The sequence below is a fragment of the Monodelphis domestica genome, chromosome 2 (assembly GCF_027887165.1).
Source record: "Monodelphis domestica isolate mMonDom1 chromosome 2, mMonDom1.pri, whole genome shotgun sequence".
Lineage (NCBI taxonomy): Eukaryota > Metazoa > Chordata > Mammalia > Didelphimorphia > Didelphidae > Monodelphis > Monodelphis domestica.
Window position 1 is genome coordinate 169,704,878 of NC_077228.1, and position 9,137 is coordinate 169,714,014.

Below are 9,137 nucleotides of genomic sequence, written 5' to 3' on the forward strand. Positions count from 1 at the left end.
ATCATGTAGAGCTTAAAGGTTTACAAAGACTTTTATAAATATTATTTCATTGATTCTTACAACAACCCTGGTCAGTAGGTATTATCGTTACCCCTATTTTATAGAAGAGGAAATTGAGTCAGATTATGACTTGCTCAGGGTCATACCAGCTAGTAAGAATTTGAAACATGTTTTGAACTCGGGTCTTCCTGACTTTAGGACCAGTGTTCTATTTACTTAGCTGTCTAGGTATTTGATGATGCCTTTTATGACACTTCTGTCAAGCCAGTCATTATTGATAATGACCTCTGCTATGCCTCTTCCTATTGCTCTTTGGAGCACCAGCAGTTGGAAATCTTTTTTTTTTTTAAACCCTTACTTTCTTTCTTAGAATCAATATTGTATATTGGCTCCAATGCAGAATATCAGTAAGGGCTAGGCAAAGGGGGTTATGTGCCCAGGGCACATAGCTAGGAAGTATCTAAGGCCAGATTCGAACAAGGGACCTCCTATCTCTAGGCCTGGCTCTCAATCCAATGAGCCACCTAACTGCCTCCAGAAATTGGGATTCTTCTGAGTTCCTGGTGCTTGACTATTAGTGGGGGTTAGATATACCTTTATGGGGCAGCTAGGTAGCTCGGTGGATAAAGCACCAGGCCTGAAGTGATGAGGACCAGGGTTTAAATTTAACTCCGGCACTTCCTAGCTGGGTGACCCTGGGCAAGTCACTTAACCTCCATTACCTAGCCCTTGCCCTTATGTTTGGGAGTTGTTACAAAGACAGAAAGTAAAGCTGGGCTATTGAATATGGAAGTAATTGTAGAGTAGACTGGTATGGGGAAGTGGGGGAATTGGACTAGATGACTTCTGAAGCTGTTGCCTTTTTTTAAGATTCTATTAGAACCCCACTCTGGAGCCTGAGACATCACTGCCCCCACATAGTCACCTTCTCTGGCTCCTATCCCCCAGGCCCACTAGCTGTGGGTTAGCAGCCAATAAAGGGTTAAGAACCTTTCTGTTCTCCAAGATGGGAGTTTGGGTAGTTTGTAATAGAGGCCAGGTTTCTATGGATGGAACTGAGTCACTATCCAGGCCAAGCTCCCTGTTTCCCTAGGAAACTCAGACAAAGACTAGAGGAAGCTTCCCATTTCCCAGTCATGGCCAAAGACTGTTTCCTTACTTCTCACCCCCTGCAGGTGTCCAGTCACTCCTCCCCATGAAGCACAATTCTGCCCAATAAAAACCCAAGCAGTCAATAAGTATCTATTTATTTTCAAACTCTAACTTTCTGCCTTAGTAACAACTCTAAGACAGAAGGGCAAGGGTTAGGCAGTGGGGTTTAAGTGACTTGCCAGGGCCACACAGATAAGTCCTGTGCCAAACTAGCCTGGAAGGGACAGAGGGTTACAATCAGCTGGTCCCAAACTCGTCCTGACCCAAGTGCTTCCCTCCATCTCCTTCTGTTTCCAACTTTTGTCTCAAGTTCGAAAATCTGCAGAATGTTACTTCCTGGAAAGTTTTCCACTGGCCAAAAAACATTAGGAGAATGGGGAGCTCAGAGGGTTCTCAGAAAATCCTCCCTTTAGAGGTTCAGTTCTCTAAACTACACAGCCTCTTGGTGTTCTCTTATAATAGGGGTCCTGAAGAATTCTAAAAGCTTAGGTTAGAGCAGGGATTTAAAAACTTTTTTGAACCCATGAACTCCTCAGAATAGTGTTTTTAAATGTTTTAAAGTGCTTTTAGATGCATAAAAATAAAATAGTTAGCATTTCAAAGGAAACCAATCATGGTGAAATATAGCTATGAACATATAAAAAGAAACTTATCACAGACCCCTGGTTAAGAACCTCTGGGCTAAAGCTTGGAGATATCTGAGAGGTTGTAGGAGAAGCAACCCCTGAGTCCTGTTAATACAGGATCAATTGAGTGTCCATGGTGCCAAGATTGTCCCCCTCCTTGCAGCCTCCTTGTGTTATAGCTCCTCCTCCCATTTTTGGCTCTGTGGGGGAGAGAGGGGCTGGAGTTTCCATGGCTACCAGTGAGGGAAGGGGAAGGACAGAGACCCCAGAGAGACTCTGGAGCTTTGGGCTGGAAATGTAGGAGGATGTAAAGGTTGGTGAGGGAGCAGCTGAGATTCCAGTCAGAGGCAAGGGTTAGCATCTCCAGAGACCCAGCTGACTGAGATTGGTTTCTCTCTCTCACTCGTGTGTGTGTGTGTGTGTGTGTGTGTGTGTGTGTGTGTGTGTGTGTGTGTGTGTGTGTGTGTGTGTGACACTGGAGATTAGGGGCCCTGCTAGCTTAATCCCACACCTACTTCTATGCCTTTTGTAGCCAGTTTTAGGGCTGCCCCTGGCTCATCAAGAATTGTCCCCCTCCCCCTATCCCATCTCATCACCTGTCTCTGCCTCTCGGCTCCTCAACCTAATTTTATTTATGCCCATCTGTCTTTGTCTCAGTTTCCATATGTCTCTGTCTCCATATCTGTATCTCTTTGCCTGTCTTCACCTCTATCTTTATCTAACTCTCCAGGGTTAACCACTTTCCTGGCAAAAGGAAAGCTGTTCATGTATAAGAATGTGGTTGCATATTTCTGTTGTTTTCTGTGTACTGGTGCTGGGTGGATATTCTGTTGGATTTATGTGTTATTGTATCTAGAGAGATAGATTTGCACACATACACAATATTATCATACACATATATGCACATCACTTTCTAGGTCCGCATCTTACACCAAAACTAGAGGCATTTCTAAAACAGATTCTGAAACACATTATAAGTCAGGCTCAAAATTCAAAAAGGAATCAAGGAAAAAAGAACCAGCCAGATCCAAATCCCAGTTGAGATCATAGTCTCAGTCTAAGTCAAAGTCTAGATCGAGGTCCTGGACTAATCCAAAATCCAGTGGCCACTAATGGCTTAACTCTAATGTTTTTAAGCATGTATCATTCATCTAACCAGAGTTCCTTTTACTAATTTATCAGGAATACAATATTGCAACGATGCTTAAAAAGAAGTCTCCTCCCCCCAATTTTACTTTTGTTGGTTTTCCCTGTAGCAAGCCTTGGTTATTAGAATTAAAGTGATACATTGTTGAGAAGCAGTTCTTAAGAGTAATTTGTTAAAGGTCATGGGCAGCTACCAATTCAATTGTGTCTCTATATTTTTGTAAAGATTCTCTTTTTTTTTAACGCTTGAAATATTGATTGTTAGTGACCATAATTTGCAACATTGTCCTACTAGAAATAAAGTTCATATCCATGAAGTTAAAAAAAAGGGGGGGGGGCGGAATTCCTTACTATGTGCTATTTGGGCATGCAGTAGATCTGTATTTGTCTGCCTAGCTGATGGAAGAGGGATGCAACATAGAGTTAGAAAGATGGAACTCATACACAGTGGCTCTCACTCCGGATCTTGGGATGACCTCATCACTTTAGCCTTCGCTGAATCATAGCCCTTGAATCAGTTCAGGCTGGACAGGAAGTGTCGGCTCACATCGCCCCCATCCCCCCGTCATTCCTCCCCCCCCCCCCCCCCACGGGTCAATGCCTCCTACTCCTCAGCTAAAGGGCTCCAAACTGACCCGAGGAAAAAAAAATGCATCGAGTCTGAATTTATCCCAGCCGACAGTGCCCTCTGTTGACCACTCTGCTGCACACGAGGCTCCTGGGATGCATCCCATCCTGTCCCTTGACCCCATAGGGGACCACTTATCCCAGAGCCTAGACACAGGGGACAGGGGCGGTGGTGGAGGGAAATATTTATCCTTTGATCTCAATCCTATTCTTGATTTTCTGCCACCTCCAATGACTGCAGCATCTCCTGCTAACATCTTTCTATCCCTCCTGCTGCAGGACCAGCTCTTACCCAATCCCCTTCCTTGTTGTGGGAGAGCTGGAGATTAACCCCTGGACTAGGAAAGATGCTCTTTCAAGAATGACAGGATCCAATGCATAGTTTTAAAGAGAGAGAAATTTATTTAGGTTGAATGATCGGGAGGCAGTGTGCAGAACCAAGTTGCCTCCCCAAGAGAAAAAGTTCAGGATTTTATATCCTAAAGGATTAGGGTCTGCATGACTTGGAAAAGAAAGCCGGGGAGGGGGATAAAGAGGTGGAATAAACAAGGGGGAAATAAGTGACATAGTGCCTTTGAGTGTGGGGGCAAAAACACAGATATACATTGTTTATGACATCCTGATCATAAAGGTGAGTGAGTTGCCTGTCTTGAGGAACCTAATGATGTTTGAGATGCAAACAGGAGGTAAAACCTCCTAAAACCTGCTAAAACCCTTATCACAAAACTATTGTAAATACATCTAAAATAAGAGGCAGAGTATCCTTTGTTTATTCAGCGATCTCTTTGGCTGCACTAGGGCCAGCTTTCTTTAGCCTGCATTGCAGGGGTGAAATTCCTCATGTAATCTTTGACCTGGGATTTCTCCAGAAATTTGGGGTGTGTAGGAGACCCAGTGCCCACCTCATCCTGAGGCTCAGAGATTGGAGACATAATCACTTTAATTTTTTTCTCCATTCCTTAGGTCCTAAACTCTTTCTTCTCCCTAATACCATGGTTTTCTCATTTTTCCTGGAGCTGGAACCTATATAAGGTGATTTAGGTTTTTCAGACTCTTTCATATTCCTCCACCCACACCCTTTTACAATTTATAGAAAGAAGCATAGAAAATAGGAGACCAGGATCTAAAGCTCTGCTACTTTCTGGCTGTGGAGATATTAGACAAGGAGCCTCCTGTTTGTAGGCCTGATTCTCGGTCCACTGAGCCACCTAGCTGCCCTCAAGACCTGAGTTTAAATCTGACCTTGGAGGTCATGGGTTCAAATGTGACCTCAGACACTTCCTAGTTGTGTGACCTTAGGCAAATCACTTGACCCCAATTGTCTAGCCCCTTTCTGCTTTGGAATCAATACTTAGAATTGATTCTAAGACAAAAGATAAGAGTTAAAAGAAGTATCTGCACCTGCTCCTCTGGGTCATTAGCCTAACTGAGGTAACCACACTTACTAGCTGTGTGGCTCTGGATGAAATACTTTGATCCTGTTTTCCTTAATTTTCTCATCTGAAAAATGATAGAAAGAAATTGCAAACCACTCCTGTATCTTTGTCAAGAAAACCCCATGGATAGTATGATCTACAGGGTTAAGAAGTGTCAGACATAACTGATCAACAGACCTCAGTTTTCCCATCTGGAAAATGGGGGCAGTAACATTTTATCTACTCCTCCCTTTGTGTTACTGTGAGAATTAGATAATAGCGAGAAGACCCTATGTATAAACCAAAAAGCTTTATGTGACAACAAGATAGTAACAGTAGTTGTTGTAGTAGTAGTGGTAGCCATAGTAATAGCAGTACCAGTAGTATTCCTTCCACAAAATCTTCCTATGATGCTTCACTGCATGATATGGAAGTGACTGGGTTATGGCAGTTTTTACCAAAGTGTATAAATTTTAGGTATGATCCCTGCAACAGAGATGGTTACTAGAGATTGGTCATGAAGAAATTAAATTGATTCTGTATCATTTTATCCTTCATCCTATTCTGTATTATTTTCCCATTTTGCATTATTGCTCAAGCCACCTTTCTTTTGTCTTCCCCTGTGAACTAAGGTTAGAAGTTCATTTTTCCTGTAAATTATTGTTCTATTCTTGCCTCAAGAAAATTTGTTATATTTGGGGGATCCAAATGGACACCAGGGCATCTGGTCCACTACATCTCACCTTGTAGGTAGACATAAATATTGAACATTATTTCAATCATCACAGGAGTTTAGTTCTCCCTTTGCATTAGTTAAAAGAAAACTTGCTATACCTCTTACCATCAGTTCTTAGAAAATTATCTGGCATATGTTTGCCATCTTTGAAGGTCTACAAGCTGACTGGGTACATTTCTACCAGTTGTATTGTCCATCTTTGCCCATCCTTGTATAATTAAGGAGGGTTTTATCTCCCTCCTAGGAGATGAGAAGTCTGTTGTTCCTACTCTATTAAAATAGCTCCAGGATGAAGATGGGTCCCATAAACCAATCAAGCGTTCCTCCTCTAAGAGAGAGAGGTGATGCCTAGTCTCAACATGAGTGCTAGCCAGCTTTTTGATGTAATCATTCATGTCCTTAGTCCCATGATGTCTGTGACCAATTGTATTATTTTTTCATCTATCCAGTTCTGTTTTTTGTTCTATATTATAACAACAACAACAAAACAACAACAACAAAGCTGCAGGGGTAGTTAGGTGGTTCAGTGGATGGAGAAACAAGATAAGAGACATGAGGTACTGGGTTCAAATCTAGCCCCATATACTGCCTAGCTTTGTGACCCTGGGCAAGTCACTTAGCCCCTGTTGCCTAGCCCTTACTCCCTTTCTACCTTGGAACTGATACTTAGTATTGATTTTAAGACAGAAGATGAAGAAGGAAGAGGAGGAGAAGGAGAGGCTGCACCTCCTCCTCTGGGTCATTAGATTAATTTGGGTAGCCATTTGACCAATTTTGTTAACAGGTTCATACCCTGCTTATAAACTGGTAAAGCTCAGATTCTGTGCTTCAGTTTTCCTTTATTAAATTTAGGCAAGAAAGTCATTAGATGAAAAATTCCTTGACCATGGCAACCCATGAACAAAGAACCATACAAAATGTGCTCAGTCTTGTGTGATTCCCTTTAGCTTCTATGGTGAAAGTAGCAAAGTTATGGGAAAGGAGACTCATGATCCCAATTTTTAGAGCCTGTATAAACATTAGTTTAACTGTCGGGACACTAAGGGAGAGATCTTTGCCCACTGAGTTGATAAATCACTGGGGAAATGACATCACTATTGACATTCTCGCTATAGATTAAACTAGATCATATAAGGAAGTTGCTGCTTAATGGAAACATGGTTCACCAAATCTCTCACAGAGGTCAACAACAGAATTAGTGGAATTTGTTTTACTCTGTACATAAATGAAAATATCATTGCATGAACTACTTAGTCCCCTCATTTGGAAAGGATCACTATAAGGAACTGTAGGAAGACCATTAGGAAGATAATTGCAGCTTATATACTAACATATCTATTGAAGAGGATGTTATATCCTCCAAGAACTGTAAGAGATAAGTAAACTTGATACTCAGTCTTTTCAATGTGAAGGTGGACATAAAGGAAGATAATAAAATATTGATATGGGGGAGGTTCATTTCACAATCAGCTTTCTGCTTATAGTCAGACCACCAACTAATTAGAACAAAGATTACAATCAAAAAGGCAATGACACTGCATACCAAACTATTCTTCCATTTGAAGAGGATCTGAAAAATGGGAGATAGATTAAAATAAAGACATTGAATAAAGGGTTGAAGTATTTACAAGATGAGCAGCTAGGCAATACAGTGGATAGAGCACTATGTTTGAAGTCAGGAAAACTCATCTTCTTGAGTTCATATCTGGCCTCAGATGCTTACTATCTATGTGACCATGGGCAAGAAATTTAACCCTTTTGGCCTCAGTTTCCTCATCTGTAAAATCAAATCAATCTGTTTTATTCTGTACATAAATGAAAATATCATTTCACGAACTACTCAGCAAACCACTTCAACATCTATGCCAAGAAAATCCCAAATGGGGTCACAAAGAGTGGGACCCGACAGAAATGATGAAACAACAACAATAAAGACATTGAGTCTGACAATCAGTATTTCTTAGGGAGAGTTAGTCAGTGTAAAACACTTACCACAGAGAGATTAAAACAGCCCAGAAACCACCTTAGCCAATGAACACAAGCTCCTTGCCATGCAGAGAGACATGGAAGCAATGCAGATTTAAAGTTAGAGTTAATTGCAAAACATATTAGAGGAAAACAGCAGAAGTGTGAGCAGTGATAACTTAAAATGGCAAAAAAAAAAAAGGAAAAAAATAGTGCTTGGGAAAAATAAGGCTACAGTAAGCTAGATCAGTCCAAGAGCATTTCTAAACTTGAAGGTGGACAACAAATAGGTGCAAAATGAAACAGATTTATCATCATATGTTTTCATCATCAATGAAAATGGCACTAGCTATCACAAAATCTGGAGTCTAACACCTTAGTAAGTGAAGTACTAGATGAAAAGACAGAAATGGCACTTGGGAAAATGAATTTGGAAAAGCAGTAAAAGAATGGAAGAAACAGAGAATGACATTTTTAAAAGTTTACTAAGAAGACATCAAGAACTACCAACTGATAATCTTGCTTTTTCATATCTTCAAAATCTCTGTGAGAATGGTTTACATATGTATCAAGGATGTCTTTCATCAAAATAGGAGAAAGAAACTGGTCTGCTTTTTAAAATAAATTTCTGAGGCAGACCACATCTTCACTGTTACACAATTGACTAAGAGATCTAATACACTAATTGTTGATTACAAAATGTATTAGACTCAATGGAACAAAATGAGATCTTATTCATCATACATCAAGGTCATCCAAGATGATCTTTGATAAACAATAACAGAGAGAATTTTGTTCAACAATCCTCTTCTTTTTTTTTTTTAAACCTTTACTTTCTTAGTTACAACCCTAAGAAAGAAAGGCAAAGGCTATACAAATGGGGCTAAGCAAGTTGCCCATGGTTACGCAGGTAGGAAGTGTTTGAAGTTAGATTTGAATTCAGGTTCTCCTGATTCCAGGTCTGGATCTCTATCCCATTGAACCACTAACTGTCCCAACCCTTTTATTACAAAACAACAACAATGACAACAACAAACCAATCCCTCCCCTTCCGTCTTGGAATCAATACTGTATATTGGTTCTAAGGCAGAAGAGCAGCAAGGGCTGGTCAATGGGGGTTAAGTGACTTACCCAGGGTTGCAGTTAGGAAATCTGTCTGGGGCCAGATTTGAACTGAGGATCTTCTGCCCCTAGGCATGACTCTCAATCCACCGAGCCACCTAGCTGCTCCCCACCCCAGTCCTCTTATTCTTAATATTGACTAAGGCACACAACAGGAAAATTTATGCTCATTGAGGGTTTTGGTCACTTGTTCTGTAGAATATCCAACACATAGTACAAATGGGGGATTCCTTATAGATGTTGAGGTCTCCTAGATAGTTTTGGTTTGAGGGTGGCATTATGCTGATTGTTTCAAGCCTGAATCCACATTTTCACCAAAGAGATCAGTCTTGAAATCAATATGGACAA